Below are 14,268 nucleotides of genomic sequence, written 5' to 3'. Positions count from 1 at the left end.
GTGACCACTGCACTCTAGTCTGGGCGACAGAGTGAGACTCCAACTCAAAAAAAAAAAAAAAAAATTGAAATGATCGTTCATCTACTCACTCCAAAATTACCTTCATTCTCTGTGGATTTCAGTTTACATGCTTCCACAGTCTTCAATGAGTTGAAGAGAAATAAGACTTTTTTTCTTTTTAGTTTACCTGATATTTTTGTTGCTATTAGAGTGATGATCTTTCATGAGTTCCTATATCCAAAATGATAACAGAACTCTTTTTTTCTCTTTTTTTTGGGGGGGGGAATGAAAGTGGAAGTTTTTTTTTTCTTTACATGTTCAATTTCTTTTTTCTGAGTTGGAGTCTCACTGTCACCCAGGTTGGAGGGCAGGGGCACACTCATGGCCACCCCAGTGTCGACCTGTTGGGCTCTGGCGATCCTTCTGGCGCAGCCTTCCAAGTAGTCAGAACTACAGGCATGTGCTACCATGCCCAGCTAGTTTTTTACGCATTGTAGAAACGAGGTCTCACCAGGTTTCTCTGGGCTGGTCTCGAACCCGCGGGCTCAGGCAATCCACTTGCCTCGGCTTCCCAAAGTGCTGGGACTATAGGCTGAGCCACAGAGCCGGGCCCATGTTCAAATTTTTAATGAAAAGAGGATACAAACAAAAAAGTTGGGAGATGATTGACATAAAAGGAATTGCAATTCTGCTGCCAGAAATGATAGCAGTACTCTTGAGTCTGATTCTTATGAGCTGATTCCTTTGGCAGCCCATTGTATTTAAAAATAAGGTGATTGACAGTCTATAAAAAAGATATCTGTGCACGCATGTTTATTGCAGCACTATTCACAATAGCAAAAACATGAAACCAACCATGTTGTCCATCAAAAGCAGACTGGATAAAAAAAATGTTGTATATATACATGATGGAATATTATGCAGCCATTAAAAAGGACAAAATTGTGAACTTCACAGCAACTTGGATGGATTTAGAGTCTATCATACTCAGTGATCTATCACAGAAACAAAGAACTGAGTGCCACATGTTCTCACTCATAAGTAGACCCTGAACATTTATCATAATACTACAAGAAAGGGATTGGGAGTAGCAGGACACTGCTGGGAGGGGGGTAGTAGGGGACATAACATTAAAAAGGGTACCTGATCCCAAACCAGGCAAAGTGAGGACCAATGGGAGGCCCAAACTTCACCTGTATGATGACCACTTATATATCTAACTCTGAATTATACCCTGCATCTTTAAAAGAAAAATTAAAAATAACAAAGTAAACCACTTAAAAATAAATAAGGTGATTGGTACTTTATCACATTAAATATACTCACAGGTGATTTTTCTCATCTGCAGAGCTCAAAATCAACTAACTTAAGAACTTTTCAAATTGTACTTTCCTGCCTCCTTGAAATAATGTGATAAAGATGAAATGAAAGACCTAATTTATAGAATGCAAGTGAAGAGAAACTCTTTACTAAGTGCCAGGATGTAGTATGTCCCTAAGAACTCTGATTGGTCCTTTACATACGCATTATTTTTTAAATATAAAATGTTTATTGGGCATTTATACTGGAGTGGAGAAAATAGTAGAAGTGGAGGTTGCATGGGAATCCTGGAGTCAAGTTCCTGGAGAACTTGAGTAGGGATGAGGAATAGATCTTTCTGAGAGAGGAGGGATGCTGAATAGTTCAGGTGTTGGGCTTGGGAACGAACTTACTTGCTCCTGATTTAGTGTGAACCAGGAAACAGGCATCTGGACCCCACGTGTAAGCTACACACTCTGATGCTTGGTTCTGGTTCTCTGTTCAAAAATAGGACCCGTAGGCACCACCAGGGTAGAAATAACAAAATAAGACAGCCTCACAAGTGCGGAATGCTTAGTTACCCTGAATTTTCTACTACTTCACGGATAATTCAGTTACTTTCTCTGTTCCATTTCCTAGGAAAGATTTTGTTTGTCATGGAAATAATGACACCACATGATCGTGCCCTAAGGTGAAGGGCTGGCTCCTATGCTTTTAATGCAGCTGGGACACAATTGATGAAGTTGTACCCACATTATACTCCACATTATACTCCCTGGGAAATGGTATGCTTTGAATGATGTCCCCATATAGTTACGGTGACACCTGTTAAAAGAAAATCAGCAGTTTCTTGCTGCCCTTGTCATGTAACCTTTTACTGTCCTTATCACGTAGCCTTTATTTCCACTCTGTGCTGTTTCACTTGCCACATATTTTTTCTCCCTCCACTCCTCTCCCCCCACTTCCCCTCTCCTCCCATCCCCTCCCTCTCCTTTCCTCCCCCCTGCCCTGTTAACTCCCTCTCCTCCCTTTTTCTTTCCTTCCCTTTCTTTTGTTTTCTTCTCTTCTTTCTTTCTCTTTTTCCCTAGAATCATAAATCCTGTTGGTTTCACTCATATTCCTTTATTCGAACTTGGGATGATCAATGTTATCTCATCATTATCCTCTCTGCTTTCTGCGGCACACTTACATTTCCAGACCGCTTTTGCGTGTAGTAACGATAATGACGATGGTGGTGATGGAGACAATAATACGTACTTATGTGGTACTTTGTTGGTTGCTATTCTAAGTGCTTTACATGTACTGACTCATTAAAGTCTAAGAAAATTCCACTGAAACAGGTATCATTTTTATCCTTATTTTACAGATGAGGAAGCTAAGGTACTGAGTGGTTCAATAACTTGCTCAGAATCATTCAATTGGCAAGTGGCAGGACCATGATTTTATCCCAGGCAGTCTCGTTTTAGAGCAAATACTCTTAAGCACTGTCTTAAATTGCCTCTTGCTTAATAGCCTCATTTACTTCTTCTCCTAAACCCATGAGATCCTTAGAGAGAATGCTACTCTTCTTATTTTACAATTGAAGAAACTGAGGCTAGAAGTGACCAGAATACCCTGAAAAGGCAGAGTTTGCATACAAGTCTCATAAAGTCACACCTTAGCCTGTAAACTCCAACTTCTTATGTTCCTGTCCTCCCTAAATGCTTGTGTGTCTTATTACCATAACCTCTCAAAATTCCTCCACCCACAGGATTTTGGAAGAGAATAAGGACAGGACATTTGTGGCAGGGCTTGGGACAGCCTAAATTTTAGGGCCCAATCCTCCGCTGATGGAGTGGAGCAGGAGAGAATAAGATATTCTATAGAGATGTGGGGGCTAGGCTCGGTGGCTCAGGCTGTAATCCCAGAACTTTGGGAGGCCGAGGCGAGTGGATTGCCTGATCCCATGGTTTCGAAATCAGCCTGGGCAACTTTACGCGACCTTCACCTTTACAATAAATCGAAAATTAACTGGGCATGGTAACACATGCCTGTAGTTCCAGCTACTTGGAAGACAGAGGCGAAAGGATCGCAGGGGCCCAGCAGGTCGATGCTGAGTTGGCCTTGAGCATGCTGCTACACTCCAGCCTGGGCGATGGAGTGACTCCAACTCAAAAAAAGAGAGAAATGTGGACGACTAGGTAAAGCAAGCCTAGCCGGCTCCAGGTGCCAAATTCTCTGTTTCTACAGCATAGTATGCTAATAAATTTGAGCAGCTCAGATTTGTCATCCAAAGTTATAAAGTCCCTCATTTCTATCACTGGTGAATGGATTCCAGAAGTAGCAGCAATGGCATTGGGTGACAGGAAATTTCAAAATATTGAGAGAGGAGGAAGAACTCAAGTTGCCTAGCTATTTAAGGAGAACCGGTCTTCTGCTTTGGGAGTGGGAAGTGTGTGTGTTACTTTAAAGCATCAGATGTTTAGAAAAGATCCCTCCTTACTCTAAAGGTCAGTGTATCAGTTGGAATACTTTGGGCTGCAGATAACAGAAAACCTACCTAACAGTGACTAAAGTCTTAGTATATTTAGTATTTAATAAAAAAGAGCAAAAGTATCTTTGCATTTTGGTAGCTCCAACTTTGGTTGGTTGGTAACTGCTGTGGTTTGCATGTATGTGTTCCCCAAATTCATGTGTTGGAGCCTAAGACCCAATGTAATAAAATCAAGAGGAGGGAGTCTTTAGGAGGTGAAGGTTCCACCCTCATGAATGGGATTAGTACTCTGGGAAGTTAGCACGGCCCTTCCATGCATCCACCTCCTGCCATGTGAGGACGCAGTAATTAGGCGCCTCGTGGAAGCAGAGAGTAAGCCTTCACCATACAGCAAATCTGCTGGTGCCTTGATCTTGGACTTCGCAGCTTCCCAAACTGTGATAAATAAATTTCTAATATTTATAGCTGATTCAGTCTCAGTGCTTTGTTAAGGCAGCACAAACAGACTGAACGAATAATTTAACAAAACAATCAGAACCCAGACCTTTTCATTCTGCCATCCTCTGCATTTTAGATTTCTATTCTCATCCTGAAAGTCTCATAATCACAAGGTGGTTGCAGAAGATTCAAGTCACCACATTTCCTCCTAATCACGAAAAAAAACAGGAAACAAAAGCAGTCATGGTGCTGAGAAATTATCTAATGTGTATCTCTTTTTTATCAGGGAGAAAAGTGTTCCTCAGCTCACTTCCCTTTTCTTTTTATAGACCAGTACACCAGCATGTGGCTACCTATGACCACATGGAAAACTGAGTATACTGAAAAAAAAAAAACTTGCCAAGTTTGTCATGTTTGAATTAACAGACACAATCATGACTCACTTCTCAGGGCTGTGTACTTGGCAATTCAAATAAAATCAGGATTCTATTAGTGCTGTATTGTGTGCATGGTATTTTACTTCAAAATACTTCAGGATAAGTGACGAGATGTGTATGTGTGCAAGTTGACACTAATCAACACTCTAAGAATGAGTGGTTAATTCGTATATGAAGAGTCCTTATCTGAATCACTACTTTTGAGTTAGTTAATTAACATATGGAATGTTAGAAATAGTTTTTTTTTGATGAATTTAGTTGTGCTTACGATGAGTTAGGAGTGGAGTAGCTGAATTCACCACTTGCACATAAATCAGTGCAGAAGAAATGAGCATGTCCAATCATCAGTCCTAGAGGCGGAAGTGCTGGAGCCTGTTGGTCCCACATCTACTCCCTTCAAGGAGGGTTCCCACTTGCTGGCCCAGTAACAAGGCCTCAGATGATGATTTTGGGAAATCAATTTCTGAGGGAGCTATTCCTGCAGGGGGCTTGTCAGAGAACCTGAAGGCAGAGAGAGGGTATCCACACTTGTATCTTTTTCAAGATGCAAGTGGTATTGGCCTGATTGCTAGAAAACATCTGTATGGTTGGTGGAATTTGACCTGAGACTTGCTTTCATTCTAAGACACCACCTTGGAACAATGTTGCAAGACTAAGGATATGTCATGTCCTCCTGCCTCTAACCATCAGAGGTTACCAGCAGACACTGAAAAGAATCTGATATTTGCCAAACAGCCAAATTAGCTTAGGTTTAGTCACTCTAGTTAGCCAAAAAGAAAAGGGGATGATTGTTGGGAAGATCCTGAGACCAATAATATTACATCATGAGATGCTAAACTGAAAAATTTTAACCGAAGCACCACAATACAATGGATACGAAATCCCTTAATGAGGTGATAAACCAGAATACAATGAAAAAAAAAACTATTTCAGAACACGGTCAATAGTTGGTTTTGAAAAAGGTTTTATGCCGGGCTCGGTGGCTCAGCCCATAATCCCACTTCTTTGGGAGACTGAGGTGAGTGGATTGCCTGAGTCTGCGGGTTCGAGACCCGCCTGGGCAACTTGGCGAGACCTCATCTCTACATAAATCAAAAATTAGCCGGGCGTGGTAGCGCGCGCCTGTGGTTCCAGCTACTTGGAAGGCTGAGGCGAAAGGATCGCCGGAGCCCGGCGGGTCAAGACTGCGGTGGCTGGGAGCAGCCACTGCACTCCAGTCTGGGTGACAGAGTGAGACTCCAACTCAAAAAAAAAAAAGAAAAGAGAAAGGTTTTATAACAAACTGTAATCAGATTAATCTACTGCTATTCAGTGAGTCCCATCCTCTAAGAGGTGAACGGGAATGGTCTGCGCCTCACCTCAACTGCAAAGAGCTTTATCAGAAAACCACTTGAAATGCTGATATATGCCCCGTGGCGATGATGGTGGCCATTGTAGATTAATAGTTGACACATTGTAGAAATCTGAAGGATGGCAAAGCAGAAGGAAATGGAGTTGCAGCTATCTTGGGGGTAGGTCACTATGTCCCTCTATTGGCAGGTGGAAGGTGCATGAATCAGATGCAGAATCCTTGGCAGGAATGTAAGCATGGGGTTGTTTTAAAAGGAATCCTGCCCGGGAGGGCTTCAGCCAGAAGTCACATTTCCCCATCAGAGAAAACTTGTAATATGTGGCCCCTCAGAAAACAGGTGGGGACTGAGGAGAGAAGCGGGGAGCATCCATAAGAAGTAAAACGTTGGCCTGCATCATGGGAATAGCTGATACAGCCATCCAGCAGGAGGGCCACTGAAGTCACTCCAAAGTGCTCAGAAAATAAAGAGCCAAGCCCAGAACCCAGAATCATTTCAAACACGAGCGCTGGACAAGTACTTCCTATATTGTTTCCATTCACCCTACCTCATCCTTTCTCACACTCTAACAGTGGTGGAATCTGAAGCCATAATTAACAAACTGAGGGAGGAGAATCAGAGAAAGAAACGAGAAGCTGGCCTCATGCCCTGCCAGGAGGTAGGAAGTCAGCCTGTGACTGGCTCTATCTGAAAGAAAGGAGAAAGGGGAGACTTTAGGTCTCATTATGGTCCAATTTTGATTATAACAAGGGACTAGACACCCTAACAACCAAATGAGATTGCATTTGCTATTTAAGGTGGTGGTAGGACTTTCTGTTACCCACAAGTCGTGGGCCTGCAGGAGCTTACATCTGGGTCACTGAGCATATTTAAAGGACAGAGACACACTCCTCAGATGGGCATAAAGGGAGTTTCTCTCCTGTCATTTCCCTAGACCTTCACTTCCTCTGCTCTTCTCTAGCATTCTGCTTCTTCTTCATCTTGGCTTCTGCCATCCGTTCTCTATTCCTGCATAGCAAATTACCACAAATTTAGTGACTTTAAAAATCACATTCATTTCCTCGCAGTTTCTCTGGGTCAGGAGCCTGGGCACGACTGAGTTGGGTGCTGCTGGTTATGAGGCCTTTCACAAGCCTTTCATCAAGGTGTTGGCTGGGACTGCGGTCTCATCTCAAGGCTCACTGGGAAAGGATGGTCTTAGAGCTCATGTGGTTGTTGGCAGAATTCAGATTATTTGTGGCCTATTGGGCTGAGGCCTCCGTTTCTAGCTGTTTTTTGGCCAAAGGCTACTCTTGCCATGTGGATCTCCCAAATATGGCCACGACTTCATCAAAGCCTACCCAAGTCTTTTATAAGATAAGTATTACCATCTTATGTAACGTAGCCTCAGAAGTGACTCATATTGGAGTCATATTGCCATATTCTGGATCTCACCCACATTCAAGAGGAGAGAATTCCACAGGGCATGAATACCAGAGGCTGGGATGATGGGGAGCCATCTTTGAGTTGGTCTGCCACTGCTTCTAATCTCTAACATGTACTTACCTCTAGTTTGGGGGACACAGATAGGAAGAGTTGCTGAAACAACTTCAGAGTGAAGTGTCTATTACACAGATATACCTCTCCAGTGTTGAGATGAAACAACTCATATAGTAAGTAAGCCCAGTAGATTATTGGGGGAAGAAAGTGTCTTCTTATTTCAGTGTACCCTAGATCTTCTGCTGTGAGGGTTTAGAGTATGCCAAGACCCCAAAGAAGCTGGGCATGGGATCCAGGCAAGGGAAGGGCTGAGGAGATAAGAAAAGCCATTCCCCCACAATGACTTGCTCAAGCACATACTAAAAGCCAGGCCTGTGCTAAGCCCTTTCTAGACTTTATGCAAATAGTCCTCACCACAGCCTCATGAGAAGCATTATTATTAGTCCCATCTTGCAAATGAAAAAAATGAAGGCTTGGAAGGTCTGAATAACTTGTCCAGGGTAAGTGATGGAGCCAGGACTTGAAATGAGCTTTGTCTGCTCCAGGCCTGGATCACTAAATGTGAGTAACCAGGCAGTGGAGGCAACATGTTCACAGCACTTTATCTGGAATCAGGAGACGGGTTCAAGTATCATTCAATCACCTATTAGTTGTATTACTTGGCTGCCTGGGCCTCACTTTTTCACCTGTAAAAAGGGGATCATAAATAGTTTTGCTACCACAAGCAAAAAAAAAAAAATGAAACTTAACCCTTATATCCCACAGAAAATTAGCATAAAATGGACCACAGGCTTAAATGTAGGAAATAAAACTATAAAGCTTAAGTTAGAGTTCTTAGGTATGCTATTAAATGTAAATCTATAAAAGAAAAGATAAACTGGACTTCATAAAATTTATGAATTTTTCCTTTTTTTTTTGAGTCAGCTGTTGCCCAGGCTGGAGAACAGTGGTATGCTCACGGCCACCGCAGCCTCGACCTACTGGGCTCAGGTGATCCTTCTGCCTCAGTCTTCCAAGTTGGAATCACAGGCATGTGCCACCACACCCGGATAAGTTTTTAATTTATTGTAGAGACGAGGTCTCGCCATGTGGCTCAGGCTGGTCTTTTAACCCTGAGCTCAGGCAATCCTCTCACCTCAGCCTCCCAAAGTGTTGGGATTACAGGCTTGAGCCACCACGCCAGACTGAATTTTTGCTTTTTAAAGGACAACATTAAGAAAATAAAAATAAGTTTAAAAGACAAAGCCAAAGTTTGGGGTTTGCAAAATATCTATCTGATACTTGTGTCCAGATTATTAACGACTTCTTATAGCTTAATAATACGGCAGGCAACCCAATAAAAAACAGAAAAAGGTTTGAATGGATTTATTACCAAAAAATATTGCAATGGAGAATAAGCACATAAAAAGATGCTTAACATCACTAGTCACTAGGGAAATACAAATTAAAGCCACAACGAGATATCACCCTGTATTTACTATGCTACAGATTAATTATATCTTTGAATCTTTACCAAGACACTTTAAGAGGAGCTCTTATTACTCCTAGTTTACAAATAAGAGTACTTACCTGCCTGTAGTGGATTCTCAAGGTCATAGAGCTAAAACGCAAGCCAGCAGGCTCCAAGCTCAGGCGGTCTGATCCCAGTGCCCACTGTGACTTTAAGCCATTCACGTGCCACTCCTTGAGGACAAGGACCTGCCTACCTTGTGTTCTGCTGGGACTCCAGCACTAACAAATAGTAGACACTTGATATCTGTCAACTGAAAGCCAGCCAGTGTGCAGTGGGGCACAATCGGCACTTTTCCTGCCATCACAGAGCCTTTGTGGATGAGCAAATCACACTCACCTATGGTTAGAATGCCCTTCCATGACATCTTTTATTTGATCTCTGAAAACTCTATATCTGATCTTGGGTGGGTCCTCTCCCCCTTCCACTTTTCCCTTCCCTCCTTTCATTTGTCTTTCTTCGTTCTCTTCTTTTCCTTTCCTCCAGCGGGTTGTTGTGACTTCAGCTCACTTTGGAGAGGACACGTGGTGCGTCTGACCTCAGGAACTCAGTCCTCAAGGACTGTGAATGCAGACCCCTCAGGTCTCATCCTGCCCAAGGCCCTCACCCTACCTGTGACCAACCTTTGTGGGGACTTCACTTCCTTGCACTGCAAGGAAACCTGGCTGATTCCTTTCCTCCTGACCTGAGGAAGGTTTGTCTGCTCAAGGTGTATCCAGTGAGGAACAAAAAAATACTCCTTTTCAATTTTTTTTAAGGTGGTGTTATTGTGGAGGAGAGTGGCAGAACGTCCAGGACAGGAGGGTCCAGATACCTCACACCTGCTGAGACCTGCCTTCCTTGAGGCAGGGATGGAAGAGACAGGACAATAAAGTTTGCCTTCTCTCTTACTAAGAAGGGAAGATGTGGGTTAAGCTGGATTTGCTTTCAGCTCTTGAGTCAACATTGAGCCTGCCTTGTCTGCCAGGCCATATGGTGCAGAGGCAGACTTGGGCTGTGTTCTGGCAGATGGAGAGAGCTATGCTGAAAATGACGGAGTCTAGCAACTGGGGAGGCTTGGGAGCTGGCAGGCGAAAGCCTGGGAGGAGGCTGCTTGGGAGCAGGAGAAAAATGCAAGAGGCAGGAGATGGAGCAAAAGGAAATATCATTTTCCAGTAGATAAAGTGGGGAAATAACTATTTTTTCTTTTTCTTTCTTTTTTTTTTTTGAGTATATTGAAAAGACCCGAATAGGATGTATGCAGGGTGTAATACAATATTTCCCCAGTTTTTTTTTTATTCTGCCACATTTTGTACTACCCACACTATAGTTAGTCAATATTTTTTCTTTATACTGACTTTTTGAAAAGCCTAAATAAATTTATTTTAATAGAAGTCTTTCTCACTACCACATGTGGTAAGTTTGTCATAACTGAATGGTAATCACAAGCATAAGTAAAGGGAAAACAATGTGGTGATATTAAATTCTAACTAGCTACTACTGCTTGCTGAAGACTCTGGACTCTTTGTTTAAAAAAAAAGAATTAGAGCATTAAAGACATAATAGCATCTAACAGGGACTTTTTCTTTTACAGAAATTTTGAAAAAGAAATGAATTTTTTCATGGTGTGATTCAATGCTGTTTAATGTAATGATATATCAATGATGGAAAATCTGGGGGAGCAAACATGTCCCTAGGAATTAGGAGATGAGGCTTCTAGGTCTCTGCCACTGTCACTGAATCAATCTTAGACATGTTTCCTTAGAATGAGTCTCAATTCTCTCATCTGTTAGAAGGAATGGAGTTAAACTTCTCAAGAAATAGCAAAAAATTGGTTTCATCTTTTGGAGTTATATATTAGGAAGAATTTTGAAGCTGTATCCAAACTTAGTGGAAAAGAATGCCACAATAGTTTAGTGATGTCTTTCACAGGTGCAGAGCTGGAGGGGAAATGCATGTCAGTCATCTACCATTCCTAGATTCGAAAATCTCTATGGTACACCCTGAATCTGGCAATCTGGGATTGTATAATTTACATAGTCATCCAGGAGCATGTCTGGTTTGCTTACTTGCTCATGACTGACGGCAAAATATAAAACAAGACCATTTTTGTAAGTGATAGGCCAACGGTTCAGTTAAGTTCAACAAAAACTCACCGAGCTCCTGGACTGTGCCAGGCCCTGAACTGGGGCTGCAAAAGTGAATAATACAACTTAGTGATTATCTTGAAGGGCCTTGTAGTCCTGGGCAGTATGTGTGAAGGGGGTTAGTGACAGACACGTAAACAGGTGTCACTCGAGTTTCAACATAATATAGTAAGTATTATGTTAGAGATGCACGTGGGAGGCTGGTGGAACTCAGGGCACATTCAGCCAAAGGTTTCCTGGAATCCTATCCTGACCTGAGGGGTGAAGAAGTCAGCACTCTGGGGTTCTCAGGGATTCATAGGAGCTGGCTGTTACAGGTTGAATTGTTGAAGTCCTAACTCCTAGTCTCTTGAATGCAGCCTTATTTGGAAATAAAGTCTTTGCAGATTGTTATGGGTTTAATATATCCCCAGTTCCTGCCATCCCAAAAAGGTAGAGTCCTAACCCCCAGTACCTCAGAATGTGACCTTATAAGGTTTTTGCAGAGGTAATTAAGCTAAAAGGAGGTATTTAGGGTATACCCTAATCCAGTGTGACTGGTGTCCCCCAAAAAGAGGGCATTTTAACACAGAGAGAGACATGCACAGAAGGAAGGTGCTGTGAAGAGACAAAGGGAGAAGGTGGCCATCTATAAACCGAGAAGAATGGTCCAGAACAAACCCCCACCCCCACAGCCCTGGGGAGGAGCCACTCCTGCCGACAGCTTGATGTTGGACTTCTAGTCTCTCTCCAGAACTGTTAGACAAAACATCTTTGTTGTTGAAGTCACCCGCTTGATGGCATTTTGTTATGGAAGCCCTAGAAAACGAATACACAGCTGTAGTTAAATCAGGATGAGGTCATACTGGATTAGAATGGGCCCTAATCTGATGATTTGTGTCTTCAAAAGAAGAAGAGATTTAGGTGCACAGAAAGACATACACAGGGAAGAATGCCACCTAATGGTGGAGGCAGAGGGCTGTTGTGATGCTTCTACGAGCCAAGGAATGCCAAGGATTTCCAGCAACCACTGAAAGCTAGTGGAGGGGCATGGACCAGACTACTTCTCAGTCCTCCAGAAGGAACCAATCTTGCCAACACCCTGACTTCAGATTTGTAGCCTCCAGAACAAGGAGAACACAAAACTCGTCTTCAGGTACCCACTTTATGGTCATTTGTTATGGCCACCGTAGGAAGCTGACCCTGTATTTTCCCTCTCCTTCTGCCCCATCCCACCCCGAATGGGAAACCTGCTCACAAAATAGGACGCACAGGCTACCAAGATGAACACCACATTTATCGTAAAAAGACGAGGAGATTGTAGCTTTGAAATACTGACCTATGGTTTTCCTCTGGTGTTTTCTGTAATCACCACCTGTCCCCACCCACCCACATAGACACATTGGGACAAAGGGGTACCAGCTCTCATTGCTTCCGAAGAAAACGTAAGTCAGGTCATGGTTTGGATTCTACAGAGCAGAAGAGGCCTTATGGTGGAAAGAGAGCGAAAAGTGTGGGCAAATAAAGAGACGCACAGGACCCTCTCGGAGGATGTCACCTCCTCAGCCCCATTCTGGCCTGCACAGGACCTCTGAAGCTCAGACACAGTCCGGGGAGACAGAGGCAGGGGAGGGACATAAGCTTGACTGAAATTGCTGCTACCGCTAGTGGAATGGGACGTGTATGGGAGGACAGAGTAGGGATCCAGAATACAAATAAAGTTCAGTTTAGAAAATGAAAAGTGATCATTTTTTTACACTCCAAGGTTGAACAGGGAGATATGTACCTGCTTAAGAATATGGCTTTTTCTTTTCCCTAAAAGGGAAATAAGTTCAAACATGATTTGCATATTTGAGCTTTAATTTTTTGGTAAGTTTATTGAAGTATAACATATATGCAAATCAAAAGTACATGGCCCAATTAATATTCACAAAGTAAACTCACCTGTGTAACCAGCACCTACAACAACAGAACACTGCCATCACTGAATTTCTGCATTTTCCCCTCCTAATCACTAATCGCCCCTAAACGGTAACCACTCTCTTGACTTCCAACAGATGCATTTTTATTATTTTTAAATTTTCTTTTTTTTTTTTTTGGAATCAGGTTCTCTCTGTAACCTATGCTGGAGTACAGTGGCACAATCATGGCTCACCACAGTCTCAAACCCCTGGGCTCAGGCAATCATTCTGCTTTAGTCTCCTGAGTAACTGGGACTACACATATGTGCCACCATGCCTGGCTAGTTTTTTTATTTTTTGTAGAGATGAGGTTTTTCTATGTTGTTCAGGCTGGTCTCACATTGCTGAGCTCAAGGGATCCTCTTGCCTTGGCCTCCCAGAGTGTTGGGATTACGGGCATGAGTCACCACACCTGACCTCATTTTTAAACCTTATACAGTTGGAGTCAACCAAAATACACTCTTTTGGGCTTGATTTCTTTTGCTCAGCAGATCTGTGAGATTCATTCATGGTTTCATATGTCATTGTAGCACATTTCATTCTATGGCTATAGGTCTTTCATTATATTGATATGAATATGCTAGGATTTAAGTATCCACTCTAATCTAACCAGGCATTTGGGCTCTTTCCAGCTTTTGGCTACTGCGTGTATTTTACAAGTACTGCCGTGATTTTGCAGATGTCTTTTGGCGCATATAGTTGGCCATTTCTGGTGGGGAAAATCCTAGGAGTGGAATATCTGGGTCACAGCGTATGTGTAGAGTTCAGCTTCAGCAGATACTGTCAAACGGTTTACCAGATTGGTTGAACTGATGACACTCTCAGCAGCAGTGCATGAGGGTGCCATTCTCTTCCACAGCCTTCCCTACACATGGTACTGATTGTCTTTTTCATTTTAGCTATTGTGGTTTATGTTAGGATTTTAGTCAGCGTACTTCCAGCTTGAACACAAGTAGTGAGGAGCTAATTCTAAGATTCTGCAAGCCTTTCCTTAGTCATCCCCTGTTTTAGGTGGCCCAATACCCTCATCCTCTCCCTCTGTCTTAGTCCGTTTATGTTGCTATAAGGGAATATATGAGGTGGTGATTTGTAAAGGCAAGAAGTTTATTTGGCTCATGGTTCTATGGGCTGTACCAGAAACGTTGTGCCAGCATTTGCTTCTGGTGAGGGTCTCAGACTGCTTCCACTCATGGTAGAAGAAGAAGGGGAACAGGCAT

This window comes from Carlito syrichta, unplaced genomic scaffold (genome assembly GCF_000164805.1).
Source record: "Carlito syrichta isolate Samal-C Ts95f unplaced genomic scaffold, Tarsius_syrichta-2.0.1 Scaffold305806, whole genome shotgun sequence".
Lineage (NCBI taxonomy): Eukaryota > Metazoa > Chordata > Mammalia > Primates > Tarsiidae > Carlito > Carlito syrichta.
Note: the sequence above shows the minus strand (reverse complement) of the source record.